Raw genomic sequence first — 16,400 nt, 5'->3', positions numbered from 1 at the left:
TTACAAAATTCTATCTAGCTGGGCTGGCAGCCTCTCAATTTATCACACCGGTTACATAAAAACTCTTCTAACCAAGCTAAAACCCTTCTGTCTTGCAGCTGACCAACTTCCTAATGAATTTCAAAAAAATGCCAGTCCTATTACCTACCCATTATCTATCTTAATTGTTCTATTGCAGAATACATCCCACTTCTCTGAAAAATATCACACATCATTCCCCTCCACAAAGGTGGACCCTCTATAAAACTAATTTCCGTCCCACAGCCATCCTTCTCCCCTTGCAAAAATCTTAGAAAAATGCATCCACAATCAACTCCTTAACCACTTCCTTAGTCACAACTTATCCATTTCTCAACACAGCTTTAGACCTAAACATAGTACTAGCACTGCCCTAATAACTTTCTCTAACACCAGTCATCATCATCTCTAAAATGTAGGCCAGCTTCTCTCTTCTCTTTCTCAATATGTCCAAAGTCTTTGACACCATTTCCCATCAATGACTCTCACCTTGTGGCCTCAGTTCATCATCCCTGTCCTGGTTCCATAGCCATCTTTCCAATCGATAGCAGGCTACGAAATGGGAGAACAGTCTTTCCCCCCTACGCCTTATCTGAGTTGGTGTACCCCAAGGTTCCATACTTGGCCCTCTCCTCTTTAGCATATTTACAAACAGCCTCAGCTCTGCAACTCAACTAGCTTCCATTGTCCAGTACACCAATTGATGCCAAACACACATCTGCTCAGCCTCCTCACCCCAGGAACTTCAAATAAAAATGCAAACTTCTTTTCAGGACATAGAAAAATACCTCTCTGAACACCAACTCATACTAAACCCAAAGAAAAAATAAGATAACAGTCTTCAGAAACAAAAAAATCCAAACCATGTCTGTCCCTTCTCACAATCCTCTTCTCGAATGGTACCAAGATAGAACCCACAAACCAGACTAAACTTCTAGGTGTCACAATAGATGATAACCTAAAATTCAATAAACCTATTTCTCTGATGATCAAAAAAGTTCACATCAAACTTGGCACCCTCTTTTGGGCCAAATCATACTTTACTCAAAGTGCCAGGCTGGCCACTGCTTGGCCACTCCTGCTTTCTACCGTCCTCTAAGGATCTCATATATTCGCAAACCTGTGAAAGACTGACCTCAGTAAACTAGAATCTTGTTACAAAATTGCCAAGTTTGCCACTAATCATCCACACAGGACTCACCACTGCACTGTTCTCTCCCAGCTCAACTGGCTAGAATTCAATAACCTTTTATCTCTCAATCAACTTACCATGGCCCAGAAAATATTCCACCAACCCAGCAACTGCCCTGGTCTGTCCAACCTAGTATTAATCCCAGGTCTCTCAGATCCTCTGACAAACTAAATCTAAAGGTTACCCACTCCCACAACTATCATGGCGACTCCCTCTAGTTTTATAAAATTGCCAAATTTTGACACACACTTCCTCAGACCATTGCAAAAAATCCTATCATGAGTTCAAACAACTCCTGAAAAACTACCTAGATAGTCATTGGCTTTGCTCCTGCCATATTCCAGGCTAATTCTTCCCATACCACTCAACCTCTTAGAACAAGAAATCTAGACAAAGCCATACATTATGGGAGAACAAAGGCTCAAAAACAGGGAAATATTTACATATTGCTCTTATGAACTTAGAAATTTGATAGACTATAGGTTTTTCATTAGCATGAATTTTTTGAAGGCTTTGAAATTTGAAACTCAAATGTCTGTCATTATGTTCTGACTTCTATCCTCAATGATTTGCCAGAAAACCTAACATTTTTATTAGGAATGGACCAAAAATATGAGGCAAAAACTTGGACATTCTGTGAAAATCTGGATAGTTCAGAGGTACGATTCTTTCTAGCTCCCTTACATCACTCCTCCTAACTTTACCCCTTATCCTGCTGCTTCTAGCCTACCCACTTTTCTCCTCCATCTCTATGCTGAATTGCTGATATGCAACAAGTTCATGCTGCTACACTGTTGGATATGGGCTCATATGAACCATTGCTCATAACTGTATATGTAATTGCAACTGTGTTTGTGTGTCTGTTAATGATTCACTGTGTGTGTGTGTATGTATATATATATATATATATATATATATATATATATGTGTGTGTGTGTGTGTGTGTGTGTGTGTGTGTGAACACTACTTGATTTTGTATTTTTTTGTTTATAATTATTATTGTTAGTATTGTTACCATCTTGGAGCTTTTCTCCCTGGGCCTCTGCTGAAAATGGGCGCCTGGCCCAGTCAGACATTACCAGGTTAACAAATGTAATTAATAAATAGATAAATAAAATACTTAAGATCATCATTATTATTAATGCTTTGACATGCACATTATGAATCTGTACCAACCCAGTTTAAGTACTAGTTTACTGGCTGTAATTGCTGCCCTCTCATTGTTAAACTCAGTGAAATGTGCTAATTCTATTTTTATGCCTGCAGTTTCTCACAAGCTGAAAAATGTTATGTTCTAATCTCCCTTAACCTGCTTCCTTCATCTCCAACAATTACTCACAGATGGAAATATCTGTAAAGTATTTGTGAAGGCATTTACATACAAATATTCTGAATTTTCTGGCTTTTGTGGGTATTTGTGTAATTAAACAAATGTCTTTTCAGAACAGCCAAGATGTTAACTCTGACCCAAGCTTTTCTTGGCAATACTTCTGCTGCTTCCCTTAAACAATACTGTTGCTACCCTCAATCCTCTTCCTTTACTTCCAGATTCTGCAGTCCTGCCTAACAGCATCTTATTTAATTGCAGCCTCCCTCTTCTACCTTGTAACACCTTTAATCATACTTTGATTAATTTAAATCCCCATGTATTCCAGTGCCTCATTTGCTAAAATATTCCTTCTGGTACTGGACTTTTGCCATTCTGTTAAACCACCCATCCTCCATATCTGCTCCCCAAAATAACATTCCCTCTTTTTCTTTCCACCAATCTCTTGTAACTATTACATTTCCCATCAGACTGCATACCAAGTCCTATTGGTAAAATTTTGAAATTCCAGTAAGTATATACAGGACTCTTACTACATATATCTCAAATGTGAATTTGTAAGAAATATAAGTCCTGGCTGATGAATTCCAGCATACAGATATGGCATAACTTCCACTTTTAACTGCCCCATCCCACTAGCTACATCATATGACATACATGTTTTGATTACTGGGGACCCTTTGCTGTGAGGAGTAATGAACATACTACCTAGAACAGAGATAGAAGTCACAGAAACTTTCTTCACATCAGTCATTTTATCTTCATGTAAGCATGTTACTTTTCCAATTTAATTCTATATATGTGTTATGACTTAATTGTTACCAATAATGGAATAAACAACTTAAGGAAGACAAATTTAGAAAATGATGCCCAGATTGCCCCAGGCATAACTGCCCTAAGCCAGGAAAAGGTCTGTCATGTTATCTTCTCAGATGCAGTTTCCTCCCCATCACTACTTAATTATAAAAAGAAACAAGCTTTGGCAGTTAGCACAGAAAATTAAGGCTTTAAACAGATAACTAGCTGCTTCCTGTAGCCAAGGGTACAGGGTTTAAATCCTTCCATTTGCCTAATGTATGACTCCACACAAGTGACTTGACCAAACACTGCTCTGGGGTCATCTCTTCCACATCCAGTGGGCTTACCTGCTTAAAAAGTTATATTAAAAATATCACTGTTTATCACTACAATTCGGTTTGAGGCACATTATATCACAGGAACAGTTGTTTACTGTTCTGGAAAGGATAAAGTTAATTTATGGCATCCTGGTAACAGACTGTTGCACATCTAGTACAAAATATTTTAAGCTAAAAGGAAGCACACTGTAATGTAGTTATAACTCATTAAGACTTCATTTTAAATAATGTTAAGCATCTAAAAATGGAGATATGATTTTTTTTCATTTTATTTATTGAAAAAAGTTAAAACAAACCAATATTAGATGCACATATGATTAGGATATACAGTTCTGACTGCTACGTTAAATACTGATAACAGTAAAATTCTAAAACAGTTTAAATGTAAGAAATTTGCATCCATAAACTTTTTATATGACAATTTTACAAAACAACAATGCAGGGATGATGTGCCAAAATAAAATAAAGACAATAATAATGAAATCGATGCCTTTCATCTTCTACTAAGGCATAACAAGTTGGAAAAACTAAACAGAAAAAGGGAAGTAAAGAACAAGAAAGGGAAAACAAAGAAAATAAATTGTAGTAACTGGTGTTATAACGAATGAAAGGAAGTAATATCTATTAATGCATTTTAGTCCTTTGCATAAGACCCCAAATTTGCTTCCAACAATCCTTTAAAAAAAACTGCATTTAACAGATGGCAATATCTTACAACCATTTATATATTTGAGGGCAATTTCCTGAAATTCTTTCCATGAAACAGTTTGTAGATTATGCCATTTTCTGGAAATATAGAATGTGGTTAGCATGAAGGTAGTCATTAATGTTCTTTCACTTTAAGGTATCAAGATCAATTGGTGGTACATGTAAAATGGGAAACTACCAAGCCATGATTTCAGTACAAAAAACTAATTTTGCTAGTTTTTGTTTTGACGAGGATCAAATTTGTGTTACACATGTACATTGCCAAAAATATGAAAAAGGTTTGCATCATCCTTATAACAAACAAAACAATAAGAAAAATGTTTTTTTTTTTATAAAACTGAGTTTTCTTTTTAGAGTGAAATGGGCATTATTAAATATTAGAAATTGCCTGCAATTTTTTTTAACTGGAATGTATATTTAAAATTTATTAGCTAACTTTCAAGTATTTTGGATTCAAAGTCTACTGTAAGGTTCTGATCATGTTTTAACCATAACATTGAAAAAAAATTGAGTTATTGAACTTTGCATCAATAAGGTATAAGTTTTTGAGATCAGCTTTTCAGCCTGTAGTGTTTATTAATTTGGTATAAAATCATTTTTTGCAGAAAGCTTAAGAATAGCTTATTATCCAACTCCCAGAATGGGTTCAGGCCATACCACAGCACCACCTCAGCCCTCATTTCCTTTACTACTGCCATAAACCAAAAGAGGAATGATGATAGGCTAACCTTCACCCTCTTTCTTGACCTATCAAAAGCCTTTGACATAGGCAACCATGAACTTCTCATTCTTTCTGTGAAAGCTGCCAGTCTAGCCAGATAGGATTTTATACATAATTATGTCATTTGTAAATATGAATGTTGAATTACAGGCTTGTTTTCTTAAATGAAAGAAAATGCTGTGAAATGTTGAACTCAAAACAATGTAGCAACATTGCCCTCTGCTGTAAAGAAAGCTAAGTCAAGCATTTCTTGTCTGTCCTTTGAAATTATTTCATGACTGTCTTTGATGTTTACAATTCGGCTCTGGGCGGGCTAGATGAAGGCTTCCTGCCTATTGTTTTAAGGCTAAAGTTAATGACCAGAATTTACATGTGGAATATCCTTTATTGCTCTGGTTTCTGCCTGGGTGTAAATGAATGTAAATGCAGTTTCTGTCAGCCTGGGAACACCAGAAAAGTGTAAAAAAATTATGTAATGGGAATCAGGAGTGCAATAGCAATTTAAACAGAGAGAATCACAAGGCATTAAGCATTTTTGTCTTGAACATCCAACTCACAGCACTGTCTTGCTCATATGTAAGTTATCTTAGACTTGTGTTTTCTTTTAGAAATAGCTAGGAACTAGAAAGATTAGACTAAGTGTTTTTCTGTGATGTCAGAACTTTACTACTGTGTTATTTTAAGTATTTATCTGTGATCTCTGAACTTTTGACTAGCACTGTGTAGTAGAAAGTATTGTCTTGTGGTTTTAATTATTAAATATTTTAAAACCTTTCAACTGTGGCTGTTTTATGTAGAGATAATTTAAGTCCTAGAGTACATTGCATATTTATAGGGTTTAATGTCCCAAGTCACTCTAAATAAGCCTTGACTGTTTAGTCACAACTACCAATTGGATAATAATAATGCACAGTAATAATTGCACATCCTTTTAAGGGCCTTTGAGTAGCTGATAAGTATTAGTGGGTGGTGGCAAGTGGAACTACCGTATAGTCTGGGAGAAAGGGGCACAGCTGGAGAAACTGTGCCAGCCTTCCCCAAGAGTGTCTGTGTGGTTGTATAAACTCTTGTCAAAGTGCATGTGTGTGTCAGCTACTTGGGCAGGGACACAAAGCACTGGTTGGACAGAGAGGGTGCTAGAGGTTTTAGCTTGCCCACTAAGCTGAGAGCTGGACCCTATAGCTGTGCCAGTGGGGAGTCTCATTGGGGACCTGGACAGCAAGGGAGCGAACAGCCCCAGACTGACTGTGATCTCTGTGTGCTCTTAAGGGAAATTGCACTTTACTGTGTGTATTTATCCTTTCCTCATATACGAGATGCCCTCTCTGGTGTTAGTGGTGAGGACTGAGGCTCCTTGAATGCTGGGCCAGGGCACGGCATCACACTTTCACTAAAATTTATTTCCCTCAACAAGCCTGCTATCCAGTGGTTCCAATCCTACCTGACTGGTAGATAACAGGCGGTACTACAGCAGGGCAAACTCTTTAGCCAGCTACCTCTCACACTTGGTGTCCCTCAAGGGACCATACTAGGTCCGCTGCTCTTCTCTATTTTTATCAACAAGCTTCACACTGCTATCCCTAAAGTTACCTGCATTCAATATGCAGATGATTCCACTCTGATCTGCTCAGCCACCTCCCCATCCGAACTGCAAACCTTAACCCAAAATACATTTAACACTATCGAGAACTGGCTCACCAACAAATGCCTACTTCTGAACCCCAATAAAGCTAAATTTCTACTCTTCTCCCCCACTAGTAGCTCTACCACACTTTCATTCTCTGTCACATCTAACAATGGTACCACTATTTCCCCAGATCATCACGCCAAACTGCTAGGGGTTATCACAGACAATAATCTCAAATTTGACCTATAGGTTAACAAAACCATACACACCATCAAGAAGAAGCTTGGCTCACTGTATAGAAACAAGACTTTTTAACTCCACTAGCTAAGACTGCAATTGCCCGATCACACCTACTCTCTACTCTTTTATATGCCTCAGCTGTACTCTCAAACCTCAACAAATCCGAACTAGGTAAGCTGTCCCATAGCTACAATCCTATTTCCAGATTCGCCACTGGCTTCACCTATAGAACCCACCACTGCCAGTATCTTAAACTAGAGTGGCTAGAACTGCCCAGCTTAATTCAACTCAATCAACTCTTAATGGCGCACAAAATTTTGTACCACTGTGAGGATACCTCATCACTTAAAAATATTATTAAGCCATATAGCAACCTGAGATCCCTATGGTCAGCCGATAAACTACTGATCCAAACCCACAAAGCTAATAACTCTGCTGGTGAATCCATGTTTGCCAACTTCATTGGCAAAACCTGGAATTCATTGCCAAACTATATAACCCTACAATCCTCCAAAAGTCTCTTCAAATAAACCCTCAAACAGTTATCTCAAAGTGAATTGGCTATGCCCATGTACCAACCCTGATTGAGTTATAAACAAACCATATTCTGTAATCATAACTTGTAACTACATCACCAAGCTTTGCTTCCAATCTGTCTCTTACTTTTGATTGTGTCTGTCCATGAGAATTGTGAGTCCCTAAGAGGGAACACTACTAAGCCATTCTATATAATCACTTTATTTTTATAATTGTTTGCTAACTACTGTGTAATCTATGTAAGTTTGTCTATGTGTAGCTTTTCTTCCCACACCTCCGCTGAAAATGGACATATATCCAGTCGGATTATCTCGGTAAACAAATGTAAAATAAAATAGAGGAGAATAACCCTTGGGTAAAAGTAGAGCTTATCTAACATTTTTAATTGGTATTTTTAGAAAATATCCTACAGCATGAGCTTCTTTATTAGCTGGAAATGTGATAACTCAAGTATTTTAGTACTGAGTTGCAAATTAGGGTTCAAATGTACAGGCTGAAAATGTAGTGCTCTCTCTCTCTCTCTCGTAGGTTTAGAAATTTTAAGTTTTTGAAAAAAAAAAGATATTAACTATTTTTTATTATTTAGTCAAAGGACTGAAAGTTACAACTGGGATTATAATTGAGCCAATCTTATTAAAGTTTAATGCAAAGAGGACACAACTTAACTTTATGATTACAGTTAATTTTTAATAATCATCTTGAATTAACAAGTAATATAGGGAAAAGTCAGATAGAGCAAGCTGTCCTCTTGACTTGGGAGCAGCAAGCTTGTTATAAGCAATTCCTGGAAATTTAGGGGGCCATGTATATCTATTAAATAACAATGCTATTAAAAATTGATAGAGATGAAATCAGGCAGAAAATAAGTTTAGAAAATACATTAATTTCAATTATAATGGCTCTAGAAAGCATTGAAAATTTTAATTTGTCATTGAGAGTTTCAAATCTTAGTTATGTTGTTTTGCAACATGCAATTATGTTAAAGTTAATTTTCAAATATTTTCGAGATGAACTAGATACTTTACAATGAAAATCAGAAAGAAAAAGGATATAATAATTTTGATTTAGAGGGAATATAATAAATTTACGAATGCTGAGTTTATAATTAGAAATATGTGAGCATGAATGACATTTAAGATCTTTAGAATATCAGTGCTAGGGCAGGAAAAGTAAATATTTATATCACAGGCGGATAAGGTAATAGTATTTTTTAGAAATTGTGGGGAATTGTGATGTGTGTTCTGAAGAATAAAAAGTAAAGACTCAATGTATGAATTAAATAAGTATAATGAACTGAGCATCCCTGTCAAACACCATTATTTAACAAGATAGATTTTGAGTTAATCTTATTAATAACCAATTCTGTTGAGGAATTCCTATATAATGAACTAAAAGAATGCATGAAAGGGTCAGGAAAAGCAAATCTCTATGTACATTTAGCAGAAAATTGATATTAACTTTGTCAAAAACTTTAGATATGTGCAGAGCTAAAGTGAAGATACAATTTGTATTTGAATAGATAAGTGACATGGATTTCAAATTTAATGTATGATTACTAATCTGTCTATGCTTGAATAAACCAGAATGACTGTAGGGAAATAGAATTATATTTTCTTCATATCAAATAGGCTAAAATGTATTAATATCTATATTAATGAGGACAACTGGTCTATAAACTAGAGTCTTGTAGGATGAAATGGGTATTAAAATGGCCTTAATCCTGTTACAGAAAAATATTGTCTCATGATTATTGTTCACTAAATACATATTAACTTGCAGTTTCTTCACAAATGAGTCAAATAAAATGTTTAAGATAAGTTTATATAAAGAAAAAAATAAATACAAATGCATGATGGTGCAAGATTCATTTTTTTTTATAAGTAGTACCCTTATATTTTAAGTGCCTTACAACTGCATTCTCTCTATTAGCAAATTATAGTGTACTGGCAGATAAGTGAAGGCAAAGTAGTGCTGAAGGAGTTATTGGATTTTATATTATGTTGTGCCAAGTATCTCTGGAAACTAGATTAATTACTAGTACACTCTGGCCTTCTCAGGCTGTGGCATGAGTCATTGCAAGGATGTCTATAATATAGTGTGTACTGATACTGAGTGTTGCAAGGTTAAAAGATACATTTTAGACCATATTTTAAAATGCATTTTTGTGAAATGTTCACTTAAAGCTCTGAGAGAGAATCATGAGGGATGAGGACATTTTTAAATACATTGATTCACTGAAAGTAATCTAATGTCAAAGCTCTGCATGCATGAAATTATTTAAATAAGGTATACAGGCAATGTTTTTCTTTGTTCTTTGAAACGGATTTGAAAATATTGGCAGGCAGCCTCCCAGCACTGTTTTTGGAATAAACCAGTACTTTGCATATCCTGAAGCATATTATTCTTGTCTCAAGACAAGAAGATAAAACTCTTATTTGTGAAATTTAACATGTGGTGCCTTAAGACTTGGATGCTGGACTTTGGTATTGCTGCAGGACAGTGTGGAATAAATTACAAGGGCCCAGCACAGAAAGTTCCTCTGTGAATTCCACACCGTTAGGTCAGAGATTCAGATTCCTAACTATTCAGGCTGTACAAACTGCTGCTGGACTAAATGAGAAAACGGATTTGTGGAAAAATGTTTTTCTCTCTTAGATAATTGCAGTTAAAAGAGTGGAATGAGTAAATAAGTGTTTTTCTGAATAACTGAGTTTGCTTGTTAGGTATATGTAAAGTACACACACTTGAAGGAAATCAGGCTCTGCTCTTGGAAACACGAATAACTTTAATAATCCACAAGGAGAAAAAGCTTTTTAACGCTGACAATCACAATACGTTTTCAATTCGTAGTCTTCTTCAGAAAATAAAAATAATTTTAAGTAAGAGGTTAACAGTGTTAAAAAGGTTTTCAAAGTAGTTTCTTCTTATTAGATTGAATTCTGTGTGCTGTTTAAGCATTAATTGGTTAATTGATCAATTATAATGTGCTTCTGGGTATAAAAGGGTTGTATCAGTATTATTCTTTCACTTTGATTTTTATTTTCTGAAGACGACTACGAATCAAAAACGTATTGTGATTGTCAGCGTTAAAAAGATTTTTCTCCTTGTGGATTATTAAAGTTATTCATGTTTCCAAGAGCAGAGCCCGATTTCCTTCAAGTGTGTGGATTATTAGTGAAGTTTGTCTTTACACTTGATTCCAGTATTTTTGTATATGTAAAGTAATTGTGGGAGGACCCCACAGGAAATAGGGAAATGTTTATTAATTTGTAGCACATACAACAAAAGGAAAATTAACACAGGGTGGTACCCTCAAGACTAAAAGGTAAGAGGCATGAGAGAGGTTTTGTATTTAATGTAGGAGTGAAAAGACAGGAAAAAAAAAGTTAGTTAAATCAAGTTCTTGAGCCTATAGCATGTTGGGATATAGGTGTGTGTATTTGTAAATCAAGTTCATGAACCCATAGCATGTTGGGATGTAGGTGTGACTGTGTGAAAGTACCCTCAGAGGGTCTGAAAGAGTGGTCAGTTCTAGACACAGTACCCATCTGCCTTGTTATCCTGATTGCAATGCTGGAGCTGTAAAATTTGAGCTTGTGAAGGGACAAAAGCAAGGGGATGCTGTGGGAAAAGGCTGATCAAAACCTTTCCTCTGTCATTACGCAACAGAATTCCTACCCTTCCCTCCCTGAATGGTATGTGTAGTCATTTTTTTCTGAATTACCAGGATCTACAAGGGAAGTCTTGACAAGGAAAATGGGAACAAAGTTAAGCAAGCAGGATCAAATCCCTGTAAAGGGAACACTTGCATATTTTATATATCACAATTATGGAAAAGAAAGTTATAAGTATTTGAATGAGTGGCTTCAGCTTACTAAAGAAAAGAAAAACAAAACAAGTGGGGAACAAATGGCAGTATTTTAGTCTTGGTATACTGAAGCTCTTTTGAAATTGAAAAGGAGTCTTGGTATACTGAAGCTCTTTTGAAATTGAAAAGGAGTCAGCATTAAAGGGATTGCAGGATGCTAATAAGAAGTTACTACAACAGGTAGAGGAGGTCAAAAAGGCAGTACAGACCAGTAAAAAGGGATCCCTTTATCCTGTCTTGGCAGGTTTGGAAGAAACTTGGAATGGCTAAAAAAGAGGAGACTTCTGAAGAGGATGATAATCCTTCAGTAGCTACTGCATCCCCACATGTAGGTATGGGTGGCTCCTGTACATGATTCTTCTGTTTCTCAGACCCCTGCATTTTGGTCCATTGGACACCAGAGCAGCATGGTACTATTACATCTCAACCTAGTTCCCCTGGTCAGCCTTTATCTTCAGAACAGGCATCTGCACTTGAGAGGGTTTCTTCTTCTTCCTATAATTTTCAACAAGATTCTACCTGTCCAGCAGGAGCACTAGTATTCGACACTCCTGTGGCTCATTACACATCCTCACATGATAGAGTAGGACAAAAGGATATTGCCTCTGGAGAGGATCTTTTGGCACCTCTTGAGAAATTTTGGGGGGCTAGTAAAAGAAAGCTTGTTCATCACCCTTGGACCACTGCTGATTTGCATACTATGTCTAAAAGTTTTCCAAATATTAGAGAATATCCATTAAGGTTTATGGAAGAATTAAAAAGTATAACAGAATGTTACAACTGTACTTTGACAGATTTAAACCAGTTGCTTCGGGTAGTTACATCAGATGAAATAAGAAAACTGTTACTTGAGAAGGCTGAAATAACACTTTACTCTCATAGGGAATGGACTAATAGACAAGAGGATAGTTGTTAAATAAAACAACAGAAGTGTGTCATGTTAAGGCAGATTGGTCTAAGATGTAGGCATATAAGTAAAATAAAGGGAAAGCCCCTGCGATTATTTGAGTAATCTCAAAGCAGTGTTTGCTAGACATTCAGGAATACCAGACCCAGAAGAAAAAGCTAAGCCAGCTATAACAGCTGCTTTTGGTTTGCAAACCCCTGTACAAAATCAAATAAAACAAGTGCTTATAGACTGGCAGGAAAGCACTTGGAGTCCTTATTAAGTGCTGCAAATCACTGTACTATCAGGAAAAATGGAGAAAGGATACAGAGGATAAGCTGTTAACTTTGCAAGTAATGCAGCTAGAATCCCAAGGAGATTGAGCAATGGCAGGGAATGGGGGATAGGAACTGATAGGGGTTTAGTAAGAGTGCTGGTTGAGGGGAACAAGGTGCAGCTGGGTTAGCAACAAGCTGGTAATGCCTCTCCTGCCTTTTCTGATAGATCTTGCTTCAATTGTGGTGAAGCAGGACATTGGAAAGGAGAAAGCCCACCCACACAAGCGAATGATGAGTCTCCAACCTGGACTGAATAGCAGCCAAATAATTCATTTCCTCCACCAACTCCTTAAATTGGAAGGAGTCAGGAATTGCTGTACTATGTCAGAGTAATACAACAGAAATAAATATTGATCCTTCACTGCCAATAAAGAAAAAGGGACCCTATGTTAAGGTAGAAATAAATTCAAAGAAAATTCCTGTCCTGTGGCCATTAGGTCTGTATTAAAAGTTACCTCAGGTAGTTAGATACCAGTATCAAAACAAACTAAAGGCAGCTGCAGTAAGAAATGCTGTTACGTATCCTGTTTCAGAACCTATACCCATTTCTTTAGGACTGATTGAAGAAAGGCATTATTTTGTTTTGAGTACTACTGCACAGGTATATATTTTCTAGAGACAGACCTGTTATGCAAACTGGGTTGTACTATTTACTGTACACTAGAAAGGGTGTATTTGGATGTTCCAACAGAATCAGAGGGGGAAGTATTTTCAATTGAAGGCTTACAGACAGCTGAAAACTGCAGCAGCAGGTACCTGCTGATTTATGGGTTAAACATGCTAATAAAATGGGTATATTAAAATCTGCATAACCAATAAAAATTAAATTAAATCCATCTAAGCCTCGCACTGGAGTTCTGCATTATCTACTAAAACCAGAAACAGAGCAGGAAATCAAACTAATTCAGTCTTTGGTACAAAACAAGGAATAACAGTGTAAGCTAAAAGCCCTTGTAATACTCCTATTCTTCCAGTGAAAAGCCAGAAAATTATACTTACAAGTTTGTGCAAGATTTGAGGCTGTAAACAATGAAGTATTACCATCTCTTCCTGTGGTTCCAAATCCAACAATACTGAGTTGCATACCACCTACAGCAACATATTTTGCTGATAGATCTGTGTTCAGCATTATTTTCTATAGCTATCCACCCTGGAAGTCAGTTACTGTTTGCTTTTACTTATAAGGGACACCAGTATACATGGACACGGCTGCCACAAGGATACACTGAATCACTTATTTTCTTAAATTCTAAAAAAAGATATGGAAGATGTGATATTTCCAGGTGGGTCTGTGTTAGTGCAATATGTAGATGATTTACTAATAGCATCTGACTCTCTTCAGCAGTGTCAACAGGATACCCTACATCATTTAACTATTCTTGCAGTAAAAGTACACAAGGTGTCAAGAGAAAAATTACAGTTATGGTCATCTCAGGTACATTATTTTGTTCATCTAATATCTCAGGTTAGCAGGCAGATGTTACCATCTCATACTGAGGCAATAGCTAAAGCCCCACGTCCAACTACTCGATCTCAGGTTAGACCTTTCTTAGGTATGACAGGATACTGCAGACAGTGGATTTCTAACTATGCAGAAATTGTTAAACCTTTGACAATTCTTCTCAAATAGGATACACCACAGGCCCTCCCCTTGGGGTATTGAAGAGGCAAATTCATGTCAGAATTTAAAGCCATCAGAAAAGGTCAATAAATTCAGATTCTCAGAAAAGGAGAAAACAACACTACTTAAAATCAATTAGTAATACTACATCATCTCTCTTTTAGAAAATCTACACATGGAAATTCATTCACAAGAGTTTCTTTACTAATAAAGTGGCACTGATATTGGGGAAACAAAATATCTGAATGCTAGAAATGTGAAGAAACAATATGTGCAGACTGGGCACATATGTTTATAGAATGTAAAACTGTAAAACCTTTCTGGCTGGAATTTTAATCTTTTATAAAAGCATTCTGGTCGGATAAATGTGAAGTGACTGACTCACTGTTATTATTTAATGCTCCAATGCCACCGTACATTCCAAGTGCACCTACTCTGGTCCCTCCTTGCAATAGCAAGAAAAAAACATTACCTCAAATTGGAAAAGTAAAAAAAATTATACCATTTGTGGAATTTATATCACTGACCAAAACTGTATGTAATAGAGAATTACTGACTATAACTTCAAGAACTTCACGAATGATACATAAACAACTGGCTCGGTTAAAACTTAAAAAATTGTTAGATACAATGTGAATGTATTGTCAAAAGCATATCTGTTATGGACACTGTATATAGTTAGGTTTACTTGCATTGTTTAAAAGTATTTTTAGACATGTATTTATAAAAATCAATAAAAATTATGTGGAAAAAAAAGAATTTAAAGCTATCGTTAGCTATTGCCCCATCTTTAGGGTTACCGGGTTATGGAAAGACTAATTTTATTTTGTCATGAAATAAATGGATTTGCGGAGGGAATGTTTGCACAGAAACATGGGGACAAACTATCGTTCATTAGCTTACTATAGTACAGCACTTGATTCTGTTGCAAAGGGATTTCCACCATGTTTAAGGGAGGTGGCTGCTGCTGTCATACTATTTGATCTTACACAATCACTAGTGCTTGGGCATGATCTTACAGTAGCCATCCCTCATTCTGCAACATCTCTCTTACTTATCCCTCTCGACTGCACATCTAACTAAATATGAACTTACTCCTCTCTGATCCATTTCTCCCATATGCTGTCCACTTCTAAATCCTGCATCTTTGTTACCTACTGCTGAAGATGGCGAAGAGCATGATTGTGTGTGTGAGAGAGACTATCTGCTTTCTCCAGGGAATGACTTAAAGGACACTCCTATACACAGTGCTTAACTGGACCCATTTGTGAATGGTTCCTGTGGAAGAGATTAAAATGGAAATCTGGTGGCAGGAATATCTGTCTGCACCAATAATAAAGCATAGCTTCAGCAAAGAACAAGGGGAATAATTTCTGCCCAGGTAGCTGAGTTAGTGGTTCTACAAAGGGCTTGTGAGTTTGCCAAAGACAAAATTGCCAATGTCTGCACTGATAGTCATTATGCTTTTGCTGTAGTGCATGATTTTGGCTTACTTTGGAAGCAGAGAGGATTTTTAGCTTCAGCGGGAACTCAGATTAAAAATTATTTTTTGTGAATGCTCTATTAGTCTTGTTACCTAAAGAATTAGCAGTAGTTAAATGTACTGCCCATCAAAAGGTATAGATATTGTTTCAAAGGGAAATAATTTGGCAGATCAAGCTGCCTAAGCAAGTCGTAGAAGGACTTTGTCCAAAATTTCATGTGATGTTATTACAAGAATCTAAAAATTATGATATGTTTGAAGAGAGTATCAGTATTTCAAGCTTAAGCATCACAGGGAGAAGTTTAGGTGGCTTAAAGATGGATGCACTACATTTGATGATGGGTCATGGCGACACCTGGATGGCCAACTGGTGGTACCTGCCTCTGCTACCTTACCTGATAAGGGCATATCATTTACAACCCCATGCAGGTAAGACAGCTTTATTTAATCAAATTATCTGAAGCTGGTATGCCTCTCATGTCTCCTCTGATACTTCAGTATGTTAATATTTGTACAGTATACCTAGAACATAATGTTAGCAAAAATGCAAACATTAGGGCTGCATGCTTGCCACCACCTTAGGGACCGTTTGTAAATGTGCAGCTGGACTTCGTCCAGATGCCAAAGGTCTGTAATTTACAATTTATATTGGTGGTGGTTTGCATGTTTTCTGCATGGGTGAAAGCTTACCCATGTCA

Source organism: Protopterus annectens, chromosome 11.part0 (assembly GCF_019279795.1).
Source record: "Protopterus annectens isolate FY-2018-M chromosome 11.part0, PAN1.0, whole genome shotgun sequence".
Classification (NCBI taxonomy): Eukaryota; Metazoa; Chordata; order Ceratodontiformes; family Protopteridae; genus Protopterus; species Protopterus annectens.
The sequence above is the reverse complement of the archived record's forward strand: the minus strand, read 5'-3'. Positions refer to the sequence as shown.